Genomic DNA, 17,873 nt, shown 5'->3' on the forward strand with positions numbered 1-17,873 from the left:
TTTCCAGGATCATTGTTGTTATATTATACATGTATACCAAAAGAGTAACATACCAGAATATAAAAATATGGTAAATATCCAAAAAAATAATATAAACATTGTTCACCTTCAAGTCATATGAACTAGCCATGGCTTTGTGGTAAGAGCTTGGACTTGCACGCACAGGTTCCAATTGCGATAACTACTTTGGCCAACTTGATACCAAGCAGTAGTGGTATCAGTATTTACTTTGGATTACGATCTCTAGATTGATATCAAGTAAAATAGCTTTTCAGGATCATTGTTGTTTCGTTATACATGTATATCAAAAGAGTAATAGACCAAAATATAAAAATATGGTAAATATCCAAAAAAAAAAACATGGAAAGCATGGTTCAACTTCAAATCATTTGAGCTTGCCGTGCTCAGGTTCCAATTACGATAACTACTTTGGCCAGCTTGATATCAAGCAGTATTGATATCAGTTTTCACTTTGGATTACAAATCTCAAGATTGGTATCAAATAAAACTACTAGCCTCTTCAGGTAGATTGTTTATATATTATATGTCAAAAGAATAATAGACCAAAATATAAAAATATGGTAAACACGGTTCAACTTCTTAAATCACATGAACTTGCCGTGGCTTTGTGATAAGAGCTTGGACTTGCATGCACAGGTTCCAATTTCGACAACAACGTTGGCCAGCTTCATATCAAGCAGTATTGATATCAGTTTTCTCTATGGATTAGTGATCTCAAGATTGATACCAAGTGAAAACCTAGCTTTCCAGAAACATTGTTGAAATATTATATATCAAAAGAGTAATAGACCAAAATATAAAAATATGGTAAATGTCCAAAAAAATATAGTAAACTTTTAACCTACTTTAAAATTTAATTTACCATTTACAACTTGTGAACTGCTACATACCATTCCATTGATCTATTCTAACCTAAATTTCTTACTTACAGACGCTGGTCGACCCGTTCCGAGCTGATGCCGAAATGCTGCAGGATTGCTGGTTCACACCTGACAGCAGGGATATGAAACCTTCGCCAGTTGTTCTACACGACAGACTCATGACAGATGCCGCCTTGGGAACACTTCCTATTAAAAGCGAACACAGCTATAGTTTAGAATCAGATGGCGACAGTGGTCCTTCCTCTCCAGTAACCGCAGTTGATGGTAATAATAGTTAGTTGATTTTGTAACATTGGCAAAATTGTTGATGTTAGTTTATTTATTTATTTATAAGAAGGACGTAATTATTAATTTTTTTGTTTTGTTTTTATTATATTTTTAACAGCAATCAGAACCTTACATCCTATGAGCTGTTGGGCTGAAACTTTTCCTTACTTCGTATTTTTAGATGGTAACCCAATGGTTGATCTATCCATATTTGATGATTTTTGTTATTAGAATTAATCTAATAGGGCTAACTTTTTATTGGTGCAGCAATGCCGGGCAAGGGCTATTTTCACTTGGAAACATATTGCTATCTATATTTCCAAGTGAAAATCGTTATCACTGCTGCTTGACAACAGGCTGCTCGAAGTGGGTAACGAACCCGGGACCTCTGAAACAAGTCTATTTCATACTTTTGTCAAATGAGAATGTCAAAGAATTATGTATTTATGTGATCCTTCGAAGCATTTTTGCAATATTTAATATTAGTGCAAATTAATTTTATTATTCTGTTTTTTATAGCAATATGCAAACCATATAGAGAACTATAAAATATGTTTTTATGCAAACGCATTCCGCAATACTATTTTTTAATATTTATAGTTTAAACTATTTGTTACCATTACAGAAATAATTGCGTTTGAGTGCTCAATAAATATATGATTCAGTCATATTTGTTTGTTATGCTTTCGAAAATAGAAAAACATGTATTTACGCGAAGCAAACCATAGTAATTAAGTGCTATTGATAATTTGTGTGTCACCTTGGAAAAAACGAAAACACAAACTTATGCCCTTTCGTACTTTCGAAGTAAGAAATGTTTACGAAGTTTTGGACATGTGACATAACATAATTATTTGTTATTTTACTTATTTATTTTCGTAATTGACTAATTTTGTCTTTAATTTATCATCAGCGAGGTGATAAGGATTTTTTTTCATCAGATGATAATTGTTACAACAGTCGAAAATAACAACAGTAAAATTTTAGAAATACAAATAAAGATTTCAAAAATACAAAATCATCTGACTGAGTGATTTAGAGATTGACTGAAATTAATGTGGAATATACTTTCTTATTGATCTAGCTCTTGTAAGTGTTGCCTCAGTTTTTTCAATTGAGTTTGGGTGATCTTTAAGGTGGCTTTTGTTCTTGTCTGAATGAGTTTGTATTTCATCGTTTACTGAGCTGATGTCAGAGTCTTTAGGAAATATTGTGTTCGAATGCCAAGATTAAAATAATATTTAAAGCTAGTTATTTAAATTTAACTTCTTTTTGGCTTTGCAACGCAGGGTTCCAGGTTCAATACCAACCTCGGTTTTTATTCGAAAATATAGATTGAAATATGCATAAAAGTGAAAATAGACGTGTCCTGACATTGCTGCCTTAAATAAAAAGTATATATTATCAGTATTATGAAAGTTCTAATAATAAAAATATATCAAATGTGAATAGGCCAACCCCTGGGTCGCTTCCTAAACGTAGTTAAGAAGTATTATCACTGCAGATTATGGGATTCCTAAAGTCTGATTAAATTTTGGCGAAGAAAGCAAAAAAACTGGTTTGGTTTGGTTTCAATATAATAAACTTCTAGTATTCGCCAATTACAGTAGTTTTGATAATACTAGTTATTTTACCTACAACATCTCCTCAAGTAAGTACTGAAAACCACCTGGTTTTCGTAATTTTTTTAACAGCTTTTCTTCGATTTAGAAATCTCAATTTTCCCTGCAGTATTCTATAAAATAAGGACAACATGAGTCACTTCCAGTATTCCACAAAGCAGAATTATAGCACATAATTAAAATTACAAGATTGTCACAAGACCTGTAATATAGGTTTATCGTTTCTACCATGTACATTCGACATTGACAAGTCAACGTTATATTGACACAGATGTCAAAGGCTGATATTCATGTAATTCTTTTGTCGATTGCACTAGTTTGCATAGAGTGCGACTTGTATCGATAACGGCTCACCTGCGTCATATCGAAACGATAAAATTAAAACAAAGTAATACTTGAAATCGTTTCGCATACTTACGATAAGCTTATTGACGATTGTAAGCAAAACATGTTACATCAATCAGCTAGTTAAGTACCCATGCTTACTTACATTATTTGATTTGAACAGGAATATTTTCTACTACCTAGTTTCATTAAAAAGCAACCCAATAGCTGTCCTTTTGCTTTGAAATGATCTTTTTTACTTTGCATATTTGTAAAGCGTGATGTGTTACGTTGCAGCAATGCCCATTTTTGTTTGGTAACATTTGAGTCATATATTTTCAAATAATAACGGATATTGCTACTGCTTGGTATCAGGTTATACATAGGGCTAAATTGCAAATCTAACTTAAGGGCAGTATCGAGCAGTACAAACGCTGCTCTTACCAACTAAAATTATATCTTCAGTACTATTAATTTTTTTACTTTCTGCATCCATATGTTTTCATATAGTTTTTCTGCGAAAGTTGTCCATCATCAACATTTTTCAATGCATGGCTCTTCTATTTTTTGCTGCTTGGTATCAGGTTGTCCATAGTTTTTCTATTTACTACTGCTTGGTATCGGGCTAATCCGAATTTCAGGGGTTGCAATATCGAAAGCTTTATCTCAGCTTTACGAACGATCCTCTTACAAATTAAAATGATTTTGTCAGTACTTTGTTAATAACTTACTTTTTATTTTTCAAACTTTTGTGTCCATAAATTTTTCTATATTTTGTTTCTGCATAGTCATCTGAATTCTTCTGCGTTCTAGTCTTTTCAGCACTTCTAATGGTACAGAAGGCTTTTTCTAATATGGGTCCAATCCAGTTTTCTTTCCTTTTCACAATCTTCATTGGTAGTGTTTTTTTGCAGTACTTCTTAATTTGTTACCATATCTGATTTATATTAAAGTTACCTTGATATAATTTTTCTTAAAAGTCATATGAACTGGAAGAATATATACAAAAATTGGATAATACTCGAAGTATTATAAAAAAATAAATTTATAATGATTCATACCTTGTATAATAACATATCAAAATCTTTGACCTTAAAATGCATTTATACAAGACAATACATACTATTTTTATCATTTCTATAAAATACATCTAATTTTTATAACACCAAAAATAGTGTGCAGCTTCAAATTTTCTTTATTAATTTTTTAATAAAGCATTGCAAAGCACTTGTGTTTAAAAACTCATCAATTATATGAGATATTTTCAATAAACGATTTCAGCTGTTGAACAAATATTTATCAAAGATTAATATTGTCATTATTTTTTTTATTTGATTAAATATATAAAGTTTGAACAGGTTAAATATATAGGCCATATATTTTCAGAAAATTGATTACACAATTGTTTACTAATATCATCTGACAAATATAGTAGTCCACATATCATATAATTTTATATGAAAAATAATATTATGTATGTATTGTGTTTGCATTTATAACTCTAGAAAAATATTTTTTTCTGTTTTGTATTTTTACATATCTTATATATTTTTGAAATGTATATATATTAACTCTATATTTTTCAATCTTTCAAGCTTTTAATATTATTTCAGTATATATCGAAAATAAGTATAAATCGTTGGATTATATTACACAATATTTGATTCATTTAAATACTTATTTTTACTTATTAGAAAATAATGATACTTACAAATGTATTTTTGCACAAAACCTAAATGGCTACATTTAAATGTAAAATCAATTAAACTACATGGGGCATTCAGTAAATTACTATATAAAGTTTTTTTTATTTTCTCAAACTAATACTGAATTGTGAGGCAGTTTGCAACATTCAGAATACAAAATCTTAAAAACTAAAACATTTCCGAAACATCGCAAAAAGTTAAAATAAAAATGTGTTAATATGAATGAAACTCACGTATTTGACACGTGTGATAGATATCATATCAATATTTGCAATATGTAACAGTATTTACAAAAAAAAAACATGTAAAAATAGAGAGATTTAAATATTTCCATTTAAAATTTTATTTGAAATCACGTATTTTATAGCACTATTTGTGCTTATATAATACAACGATCAGCTTTTATTCGGAATTTTACATAAAAATATTGGAATGAAATATTTTTTATTGATTTTTTGCATTTTATGATGGGTAATTGATAAGCTAAATATAACAGACATAAATATTCGATTACGGTCATAATAGATTATAAATGAGCTTATGAAATGGTCTATGTATCTATCAAGATACCTTTATATGAAAAATAGGAGTTTTGTATTTTTGCCTTATTTAGGAAGTTAACTCTATATATTAATATTTTAAATAAAAAACTTCAATATCAAAATATTGTATATCTTTATGTATCAATATTTTGAGCATGTATTATAGAATGGAGCAAAGTGATTTAGGCACAGTAGATATATTTTTGTTGTAAATATCAGAATTCTATTTTTTCTAGAAAATCAATTGGTCCAGACATATTTTGTTTTCTGAAGTTTTCTCATTTGCCCAATGAGGTAAAAAGAATAATTAGAAAGAAAACTTCAGGTAACACGTCATAGGCAATTAAAGAAATTGTTAAAGAATTGCTTTGTTAATATATAGGACCAGTTTAAGAACGATTTTAACACTGAATTGAAAATAATGTATATTAAGTGTCATTGTCTGCGGAATGTGTCTTTAATATAAAAACAGTTTTCACTTTTTCCAATTGATTGTACAATTTCTCAATAGAAAGATACTTATTTTCTATCAAGGAAGGCCTGTAATGATCCATGAAATGAATCATTGTACCGAATCGAGACATCGAATTGCGACATAGTTCCTTAGATAGTTTTATGCAATAGAATAATTACAAAAGTATAATATATTATTTTCAAATTATGTATCTACTTAATATTAAAAAAATTGAATGGATCTTTATCAAGACCAATATAAATAATAAATTGGGTAAGGCTCAAAATGCTTTGTTGGGTTTTGAGATATTTTTTCATTTCAAGTTATCATTTCAGTTTCAAGATATCATTTCTTTCATTTATCTCAAAAACAATAAAGTATTTTTAAAAGAAGTTATTTTAAAGTAGGGGCAAATTATATGTAACCATATTTATCACCTCAATTTCTACGACGACGTTATCTGGAGATAAGCAGTCAAGTATCAATATTTATAACAAAAGTATTTTTTATGGTAGTTTTTTGGTTTCGAGCTCTTTTATTTAGTTTATGATACCTGAATATAATTTCCAAGTATACTTATTTAATTTATGTATTGATATTTTCAACAGTGTTTTTATAAAAACTGTAAAACATGCATGTGGGCGGTGTAAAAAGGACCCCAGCCCCATTTGCAAATTATTTATACGTATTCGCTCTGAGGATGAATCAAATAAAGACTCGAAACGTTCATGGGATTATTATCGTTTGTTTTCTATGTTTTAGTTTATAATTGGATGAATGAATGTGCATTTATTTAAGTTAAGAATGGTTAATTTTGATGGTGAATTTTATTATTAAAATCTTGGTAGGCATTACATCAAGTCAAATAAGAAAATAATTTAAGCATTTTCATTTTTCCTTAGTTTTGGATAAATTTTTTGCCTCATCAGTGAGTATAAATAATTTGGAGAAAAATCATAAAATACATTAATAATATAATAAATAAAAATTGCACTTTTGACACTAACATTAAAATTGTCATAGTCCAGTCATTTATGCTTAAATTAGGTAAGAATCTAGGAATTCGAGATACCCAGTTGCAAGTCTGTAAATACTTGTATATTGACACCCTAAAGTTGTCTCAAAACCTACATATGGTAGGGTGTCAATACCATATGTAAGAAAATAATTGAAGTGTCTTCATTTTTCTGTAGTTTTGGACACATTTTTTTTACTTATCAGTGAGTATAAATTATTTTGAGAAACAACATAAAATACATTAATAATATAATAAAAATTGCATTTTTGGCACTAACATTAAAATTGCCATAGTCCAGTCATTTAAGCTTAAATTAGGTAAGAATCTACGAATTCGAGATATCCACCTGTAAGTCTGTAAATACTTGTATATTGACACCCTAAAGTTGTCTCAAAACCTGCATATGGTAGGATGTCAATACCATGTGTAGGTTTTGAGACAACTTTAGGGTGTCAATATACAAGTATTTACAGACTTACAGCTGGGTATCTCGAATTCCGAAAAAGAAAATTTTTAAATGTTATTACAATATTACATATTGTTATTATTTTAATTTCTTTTATTACTTAGGATAAAATACAATATGGTTAGCAATTTAGCAAACTATGGAGAATAAAAGTGAATAACTCTAAATCAGCTCACGTTAATTTTACCTTACGACAAGGTTCATGCCTCCCTGTTAGATTGAATGATGATTTGGTTCCTTTATCTAATGTTGTTAAATATCTGGGAATACATTTAGATAGAAGATTAACCTGGCATGAACATATTCTAAAGAAGCGTCAGCAGCTTGAATTAACACGTAGGCAACTTAACTGGATAATGGGCTGGAAATCACAAGTCACAATAGAAAATAAACTCCTATTATACAAACCAATATGGACCTACGGTCTACAACTACGGGGTGCGGCCAGTAAATCGAACATAACTATTCTACAAAAGTTCCAAAATAAAATTTTGAAAGAAATCGTAAACGCTCCAAAATACGTTCCCAATTGGGTGATACATCAAGATCTCAGAATTCGAACTATAGAAGAAGAAATTAGTCTTTTCTGCACCAGATACAAAGCTCGTCTAAGTCGTCATCCAAACGCATTAGCGTTAGACCTGCTCAAGCCTTTACCACCAAAGCGTCTCAAAAAAAGAATCTGCAATGATTTACTACAAAATATAACATAATATCTATGAAGGCGCTATCGCAGGATAGCGATCCTTCTCACGCAGTCAAATAATATATAACTGTAACAAATGTAGCTGAATGTACTTTGTATAGCTTGCTATGAAAAATAAATTAAAAAAAAAAAAATAGCAAAAACATTTAGTAATTATTAAGAGTAATTTGTATAAATTTCGATCCAAAATAGAATTTCCTTTTTTGTGCTGCTAGAAGAAATATGCGTACACTAAATAACTTATATACATATTGTTTAGAGTTTTTGTGTCTTTTTATTACTTCTGTGCACTGAACAAGAGTCACAGAGGAACCTCGAAACATATGCAAGACCTATTTATTTATATATAAGTCTGTATTCCGCATTGTGTTCCAAATCAATAATTATCTAATACTATCTTATCTTACCTTATCTCTTACTAACGGTAAGTCCTATTCTATTTCTCTTCGTAGATATGGATGACGAATGTTTTGCGACGATACCGATGGAATTCGCGACGAGCCGTTGTGGGGACACCGCAGCCAACTCAGATTCGCCGATCACCGTAAAAGAGGAACCCTTCAGCGACGATGCAGACAGCCTTGATTCCAGCAGAGCCAATTCGCCAGATACCGAAGAAGGACCAGAGGCACAACACTTCGTACTCGATCACAATGTTAGTAGTAATCGATATAGTTTCACAATTAATCATGAATTTAATTACAATTTGTTCAGACTGCTCACACGCGATTAGGGTGTAAATTCGTACAAATGCAACGGAAGTGCGTTACGGCAAGGTCGAGTGGCAATGATTCGTCATTCGTTCTCGATGATATCATTTCTATACGGGTTGGTTCTGATTGGTCGTTGTATTTGTGCGAGGCTTCTTTGTATGCGTACGTCACCGAAAGCGTGAAGCATATTGTTCATTTTTCGGTTGTGTCATTACATTTTAAGGTTAACTATTAGTACAAATCTTGAGTTAATAAAAAATGTCTGGATCTGAAGAATATTTTATCCCGTCCCCCATAAATAATTATAGTCCAAATAATAAAGCAAATGAAAAATACGTGCCGTGTAAGAAACGTAAGTTTATTGCAGTAATTTGTATTATTAGTAGTTACTATATATTTTTGAAGTTATTAAATTGGAAATAATTTTTATATGCACGACAGATACTACAACTGTTCAAAGAATAAAACTGTATCGCCAGCGAAAAAGCTAAAAAAAAACAAGTTTGTTGAAAATAATACTATTTGTTATATTTTTTTAACGTATGATTTTTAATTTTGTAATGTTTTCTTTAACCAGACAGCTACAATTCAAGTAACACGCGGTCACGGCAGCAATAACAATGGAAATATAAATGTAAGTTCAGCAAACAGTAATCAAAATAGGCAGCAGAGTCTCCTGCGATCGACGACAGCCTCTTCGGTGTCCCTGTCGCCAAACTCTCGCAGTGCTGCCCTTTTCGGTGCCATAAATCCGTCTTCGATCCATTCCCGATGCCAACCTACTCCGATACAAGTCAAATTGGAAGCAGGAGTAGTCGTCACGCACAATACAAGTGAGTTATTATACATACATACACACATCAGTTGTGTATATATGAAATTAGATTGTTGGAAACATTAAGGAGGAGCGAAATTTCTGAAGTAAAACTTCTTTAGGCGAAACTAGGGTGTAAATCCATACAAATGCAACGCTCTCGATGAAATGATTTCAATGTGTCAATCATTCTAATTATTTATCTATCTAATTTTCTCTAATTTTCTGAATTTTTCACAAATGATTCGAGGTATATTTTCACTCTCCTTACCTTTTTTTGAGAAACTGACTTATTTAGTGATCTTTTATAAAATTTATAAAGTTCTGGTAGACATTTATGTCCTAAAGTATTTACGTAATTTTTAATTAGTTTTAATTTAAAAAAAAATTTTAGCAGTTGCGATTTTAACTGTAAATTGTAATTAAGGGCCAAGAAAAAAATGCATACTGTTATTTTGTTGGGAAAACTGGATGCAAGCCTATTGCATCCATCATTGTACCTTAATGAAATAAATTTCTTAGATTTCTGTATTCAAACTTATTTCTAGAACTATCAATTGATCATGATCATATGAGATATTTTACAATATTTCTTTTCAGGGATTCAGTCGTCAGTTTTCCGGAAACGTTTATTAATTCTCGATTTCAAAAAGACAAATGTTACTACTTAGGTCACAAAGGTTTTGAAAACTTTGTTCGGTTTGTGAAATTAATACATCCAAACAGCAATAGTATACATTAAAATAAGATTTCGGGTCTAAAATCCTCTCATCTTGTGATAATAACACTTCATTACCTTTTGTATTTTGTTCTTTAAAATAGTTATTGCAATCCATCTTTTTTACAAATTATTTCTACTTCTTCAACAAACTATTTCAATAAAATTTCATATGTTAATTCGCAGTCTATTAAAAAGATTACTTAATAAAATACTAGTTTTTTGTATGTCATTACTGGCGTGTTGCAAAGTTTCAGAACAGAAACTTATATTTTTAAACAGTGAAGAAAGAAATCTGAAAATGATTTAGTTGATCATATTTATCAAAATCTAACTATTAAACTGACGCGTCATGCAGACAATTCAAGTAGTAACAACAACAAACAAATAACTATATGAATATAAATATAAAAATTCCAAATTCCTATTTTCGATTAGGAATGTATAATCCGAATTAGTTTTATAGATTTGTTAACTTATCGAATATGGAAAAGCTTTACTAATTGAAGTGATTGCTAAAGCTTGCAGAAATATTGCAGCAGGAATAAATGCTCTTAAAGCGTTAGCTTACAAGTTGAAGTTCAATACCTCTCGATAAAAAAGGAAATGCAAACTACGTTAAAATTATTAAATTTTTTGTAAAATTGTAGTTTTGCTTTCTGCTTGCGCTCGTTGGGGGCCCCCTTGGCTCGTGGGCCCCGTATTTTTGATACGGCAGATACTATAGAATTTATTAACTAGCAATTACTTCATTTCTCTAATAAAGTTTCATTTCTAAATGCTAATTACAATGACAAACCGATCATGTCATATTTGAAGTATGACTTTAATTACTATTGTTTTTAAATATTATACATATTTTTAATGCTATTATAAATATATAATTTATAATTTATCATTATATAAATGTGTATAATGGTTGACACTAATAAATGTGTGCATCACGAGTATCGCCATAATACTAATAAACGTTATTCAAAATTGTTATATGATGTATTTATTTTTACTTAACTTAAATTTGATACTTTGTACAGTAGCAAATAAGTTTTACTTCAATCGCGTGTGAACCTTACGCGCACTTTTTTTTTTATTAAAAATGAAGGGGCGCTGTAGAGAGAGGCAGTGGCGGATCCAGGGTGTTATGACCCATTTTTGAGTTTGTCTTAAGACATAGATAGAACACTAATTTAGCAATAAAATTACTTCATAATGATTTTATTTATGTATTTTGTTACCAAACACATTTTATAACTTCAATATGTAACTTATTATAGACGAACGGCGGAGTCAAACACTCCTAAAATTTAAGGATTTTCTAATCGTATTGCGAATATATTTTCTATACATAATTTAATAATGTGACTTCACCCTGGCGCCAAAGCTGGATCCGCCACTGGGGAGAGGTTGGGAACCATTGGTATAGCATCACATCAGAATTAGTATAGTATTACATTAGTACTAGTACAATTATATTTTCTGTCTATTTAATGATTTTTTTTATTTTCTAGCCTTCGGTTCACCCCCGACGCCTCCGTCCAGTACGAGTAGTGACGCGGACAGCGAAGGCAACTTATCCCCGGAACATGAAATTTTACCGCCTGCATCGACGAATACCACGACCACGACATCGAGGAGGCCCCAGCATGCCGGATCTCGCCTCTATCACCAGAATCAGTCTGCACATACGACTCGTCAGCCTATTCACACTCCCCTCATCAGCAGCCAACCGGTTAGTATATTTTTACAGTCAAGGAAAATGAAATTATAAATTAATTAGAAACTAGTGGGGTGCATTGCATCGTGCTGTAAGGCAAATTGCTGGAACTTCCCGTACCGTAATTAAAAATTTTGGTACGGAATCCAAAAAAAATTACACAAAATTTGTACATTATTAAAGTCTCTATAAAATATCTGATAATTTGATGTACATTTGTCCAATAAACATTTTTGACCGCCAAATGACATTTTTCTAATTTATTTTTATTGAGAGTCCATAACCGCTGGACCTGCCTTCCTAAAAATTTAGTCAGTTCTTCATCTTGTCAATACAAGTAAAATGTTTTTTGAATTATTCAAATCGGACGCTCCGTTCTCTTAAAAACTGATTTACCGTTTTTGGCACCTTTTTTCCTGTATCTTCGGAACGGCTAGACCTGCCTTTGCCAAAAGTAATCAGGACGTCTTCTTATCAATGCGAATCGAATGTTTTTTGAATTATTCAAATCGGTTGAGGTTTTCCCGAAATCGTCGACGATAATTTGCATACGCACACATGCATCCATTTTTTTTAATGGTATGCCAAAATATTCAGAAACCTTTGAAATGTAAAGATATATAAAAATTTTCATTTTCGATTTTTTTGCGATTACAGTACTTCTCTATTATTTGATATCACAATTAGAACTAGTGGTGCATGGCATTGTGCCTTAAGGCAAATTGCTGGAAATTCCCGTACCTTAATTAAATATTCGAAGTATAAAAATGATCTATGATCAATTCAAATTTGATCATTAATTAATAACCATTGTTTAATATTTTTGAATAATTATTATAAATACTGTAAATTTCATAATTCGTATTTTATAGATCTAACATAAGTGCTTATATTGAGCGACGACCTTTATTCATGTTTACACGAAAATATACAAACAAAACCTAATCCTTGTCCTGAATCATAAAACAGTTAGAAATTAGATTGCAAAGTCAAAATTTTTTTTCAAGTATATAAGAGAACTTTAGAATTTCTGCATTTTTAAAATTTTTAGAAAAACTTGGTCGAAAAATTGTATCCTAACATACACACACATGCATCCATTTTTTCTGAGGTATGCCAAAACCAATCAGAGGGTCTTTAAACCTAAAGATATGCAAACATTTTCATATTAGATTTTTTTACCATTACTATAACATGACGAATGTGTGAGTATTTGAGTCAAATTTTGAACTTTCGTGGGCATTTTCTCAAAATCGCAAAATTTTTTGTTCATTTTTTTCTAAAAAAATCCTGAAGCTATTTCAAAAATTCCAATACTGAAAGTTATCATTTGGGAATCGTACTTGATATGAATCGGTCGAACTGTATAAATTGAATATAGGCCTGCCTAAATTATTATAGGCTTGCGAAAAGTAGCTAAACGACTATAAAAAGTATTTAAACCTGAAATGATGATCTAGCTAGATGATTAAAAAATTTACAACACTTAAACTATTTTTTGAATGTAAATTTTATAAAAATCCATAATCATCAATAGTTTCTAAAACTATATGTAGGTTTAACAACTCTGTATATATATAAATCTATTATTTCATATTGATTAAGTTGATTATTTACACAAATCGAGAAGTTTATGCAAATTGCCTTAAGGCAAAATGCCACTTACAACTAAAATTGTTTGCCTATCTGGTCTGTATTCAATACGACACGATATTGATAAGTCTTTCAGATATTAGAAGTAACGATAAAGATATTTTTATACTTGTGCTAAAACTTAAAATATAAAATGCTAATCTATTTCATAGTGTAATTCATTTTATTAATATTTAAATATTTCATTTATTACTTAATTGAAAACAACTATCTTCAATAGAAATCATTTTTCGTTTACAGAAAGGATCAACAGGTGTTTTAATTTTGACCGAAGAAGAAAAACGAACACTTTTAGCAGAGGGCTACCCTATACCGACCAGGTTACCACTTACAAAAGCTGAAGAAAAGTCACTAAAAAGATAAGGAGGAAAATTAAAAATAAGGTATTGAATGAATTAATAGTTTCTACAAATTATTTATTGAGAAAAGTAAAAAATTCGAATGGTTCATGCAGTTTTATATGCCTTTTGTTATTTAAAGTTAAATGTTGTACTGGAATTGGTTGTTAATGTATTTATAAGTACATTTATACATAATTTATATTCTATATTAAGTTTGTTTTATTATTATTAGATATCAGCTCAAGAAAGTCGACGCAAAAAGAAAGAATATATGGACCAGTTGGAAAGAAAAGTGGAAGTCCTTGTATCAGAAAATTGTGATTACAGAAAAAGAGTCGAGAAATTAGAAGATTCTAATGCTAATCTTATTAGTCAACTGGCGAAACTACAAGCTATAATTAGTAGACAGCACAAAAAGTAAGTCAGGATTAAATTAAATACATTATTGAAGCTTTTGTAAAAGTCTTCAGAGTATTTTTGTTATAAGACGAGTATTATTGTCAGAATCGAGTGCAATAGCAATATAGCTCGCATTAAATAAATTGGATATATATATGATGCAATATATTCCAGATTTTTAAATGTTAAATAATTTTATAAATTTTAGTACAGTAAGATTAATATTTTAATATGACCATGTCATTTTATTGGCTTAGTTAAGAATTTTAAATAATTTATTTGTGAGAAGAGATTTATATGAAGATGATTTTATTCTATTTTTATAACTATTTTAATTCAATCTGCTTTTTCTTTTATTTATGAAAGTTAAGCTGTGCATATATGCTGTAATATAATATTTTAATATATTTGATTGTACTTATAACATTCATTAATTTTAGCTAATTTTAAAGACGATTTCTATTTATTCATTCTGAAATAATCATTCATATGGAACATAAATATAACACAAAAATGTACAATTATCAATGATGTGAAACCTGTACCTTTATAAATTGATTAAAAATATATTTATTGAACCTCAATGAGTTCTGATTACCAAGCTAACAGAATTTGATAAGTAAAATATTATAATTTTATGATATATGTGTGTTTCATATCGGCAGGAATGATTTTGATATTATTTTAGTAATAAACTAAAACTGATATTTTCTGTCTTCCGTCATTTTATTCCAATATTACATTCCAATGAAAGATTTAGTTAAATTTGCTATTTTATAAAGCTATTGAGAACTAATAAATATATTTTGTTCTTATTCAAAATGTCCAGAATTAAGAAGATTTTATATTAATTAAAAGTATTTATTAGAAGTTCTCTGAAGTCAATTAAAAACCTGCTACAAAGTGTAACTGCATTAGATATTCAGAAATATTTAGTACAGATTGTTTTGATAAATAATAATGTTTTTTACTATTAAAAAAAATTTGATAAAAATTTATATGTGTGAGTTGGCGTTTTTTTCTATTTAAATAAATAAATATTTGATTATAACTACTTCTGAAATCTAAAATTATTAGCAAATTGTAATTGAATTTAGGTATTGCTTTATCATCGAATAAGCACATTCAATATCAAATTTGTCATTTTGATCTATAAGCAGTGAGAATTTCAGTCAAAGAAAACTTATTAGCCAAAATTTGTTTTAAAATTTTTGATTCGTTATGTTAAATGAACCCAAGTGCAATTAGAAAAGGCCAAATTTGAAATTGTGCCTTATGGACAACTAATTTTAAGTAAATGTAAATGTAGTAATTGAAATCTGTTGTAATGTCGGTGTGAATTGTAGCGTTGTTTCTGAAGCTATACTTCATTCTAATGTAATATGTTTATGTAAATAATTTAATGTTTGGCACGATACAATGTGTAAATAATTATTTATAATTACTAAGTTGATAACACCATACAACTTTGTTTTATGATTTAATATTGTAAAATTATCATTATCATGAGTATGAGGACCAAAGTACTAAAAAAGTGCTCCTACCATATAGGTATAATATACACTTAATTGTTGCAATATGCTCATTCTTAGGGATAAGAAAATATATATTTAAAAGTGGGTTGTCTATTCTATGCTATATTAAGCATAAATTAAAAATATATTTTTGTATATGAAATTGTCAAAATTTTATTGAACGTTTTTGAATATATATATTAAATGTTTTATATTAATAATACATATTATTAGCATTTAATATTGTAAATAATTCATATTGAATTGTGGATAATATAAATTTTAGTATTCAATATATGTGTCTCATAAAAAGCATGATCAATTACTATTAAAATGGAAGAATAGTAAATAGTATTGTCATGACAAATAACAACATTCATTGTATTAATTTGGGGTGGTTAAAGCTATTTGGATCTATAAATTGTACACTTTACAGTTTGTTAATAAAATAGTTAAAACAAACCATGAATTTTCTTTGAAATCAAATGAATTAGGTATAAATTTGAGGGGAGAGTCCTTTCATATTATCGATTCACCAAAATTTTTGGTCTGGTTGATTAATATTTTCAATTTACAGGTCTAATCATAATAAAAAGTTCAATTCCTTTATGAAAGTAGAAGAAGAAACATTGTTACTTCCTCAACAAATTGAGAGTCCTTTCATATTATCGATTCACCAAATTTTGGTCTGGATTGATTAATATTTTCAATTTACAGGTCTAATCATAATAAAAAGTTCAATTCCTTTATGAAAGTAGAAGAAGAAACATTGTTACTTCCTCAACAAATAAACGCCTTTTCATTACTATAGTTTTGCCAATATATATATATTTGTTCATATCAAATAATTTATATATACACCTTATACATAATTGAATCAACTTAATAAATTTTAAATATATTTTAGCCAATAGTTTAATTGTAGATTGCTGCCTTTCATTTACAAAAATAATTCATACTTTTATGATATGATATATTATTTATTAATTAATTAATTATTATTTATTATTTATTAATACAACTCAATTTTTTCTATTGAAGGAGATTCCAAGAATCCTGTGATAGACCATCCTGAGTATGTTCTGAATTAGAACATCACTGTCGACCACCTACAATGCAGACTTCAGGAATACCTTTACCTGGGCTCTTTACAGTTTCAAACAGATCCGATGCACATCTTATTTGTTTACATTAAAACCTACTGATAAACTTGATTTGAAACAATATGTCGACATCTTGAAGAGGCTATGAAGGACGAATTAGGAAGATAAAATATCTGAAGATGAATAATGATGTAAAAAGCGAGTTGCATTTGTAACTTTCAAGAAGAAGAAGTGGGACGACAATGTGAATGCTTTAGATATATATGATGTTCTTTATATAATTCTTATGATAAATAAATTTTATCAATTAAAATCTAGTAGTAAATTAGTCAGTTTTGTAAATGATCTCTATAGATTTTTTTAAGCACTGTTTGAAAGTGTTTACAACAAATTTTTATACTATGTTCAATACAAGTACATTATTGAGATGTAAATCATAATTAATATATTAATTAAATTAAATTTACTATAGTAAATTATATATAGGATTAATATTAATAAGAGTGCAATATATAATAAGAGTGCAATTATGTTCAGACAATTGAAATTGTTTTTATATTCTAATCGTAACTTAGTTGTTTCTAAAATTTAAACTTAAAATTAGAATGTGTGTGCGTTTAATAAAATTGTGTCTGTATAATATTAGTTATAAATTTTTACTTATTTCTATTAGATACTAGTATAGTATATAAGCTGTTATTTACTGTTATTATTTTTTATTTTGTACTTAACTTAAAATTCCATATTTATTTTATTGAAAAACATTTTTATCAAAGCAATGAAAATGTATTCGAAGTGCTTATAAACAAGTAAGAGCATCTTTCAAGATTGCAATATATAATAGCAATAATAATATGTATTTAATAGAAATTTTACAATTGCAATCAACTGTGATAT

The 17,873-nt window shown here is 28.9% G+C and overlaps 1 pseudogene; it reads left to right on the forward strand.

Moving 5' to 3' along the window:
* Positions 1 to 957: 957 nt before the first annotated feature.
* LOC113370109 lies at positions 958 to 14,642 on the forward strand (annotated as a pseudogene).
* Positions 14,643 to 17,873: the final 3,231 nt, after the last annotated feature.

This window comes from Ctenocephalides felis, unplaced genomic scaffold (genome assembly GCF_003426905.1).
Source record: "Ctenocephalides felis isolate EL2017-DRISC unplaced genomic scaffold, ASM342690v1 CF-g0.4_SCAFFOLD_01492, whole genome shotgun sequence".
Classification (NCBI taxonomy): Eukaryota; Metazoa; Arthropoda; class Insecta; order Siphonaptera; family Pulicidae; genus Ctenocephalides; species Ctenocephalides felis.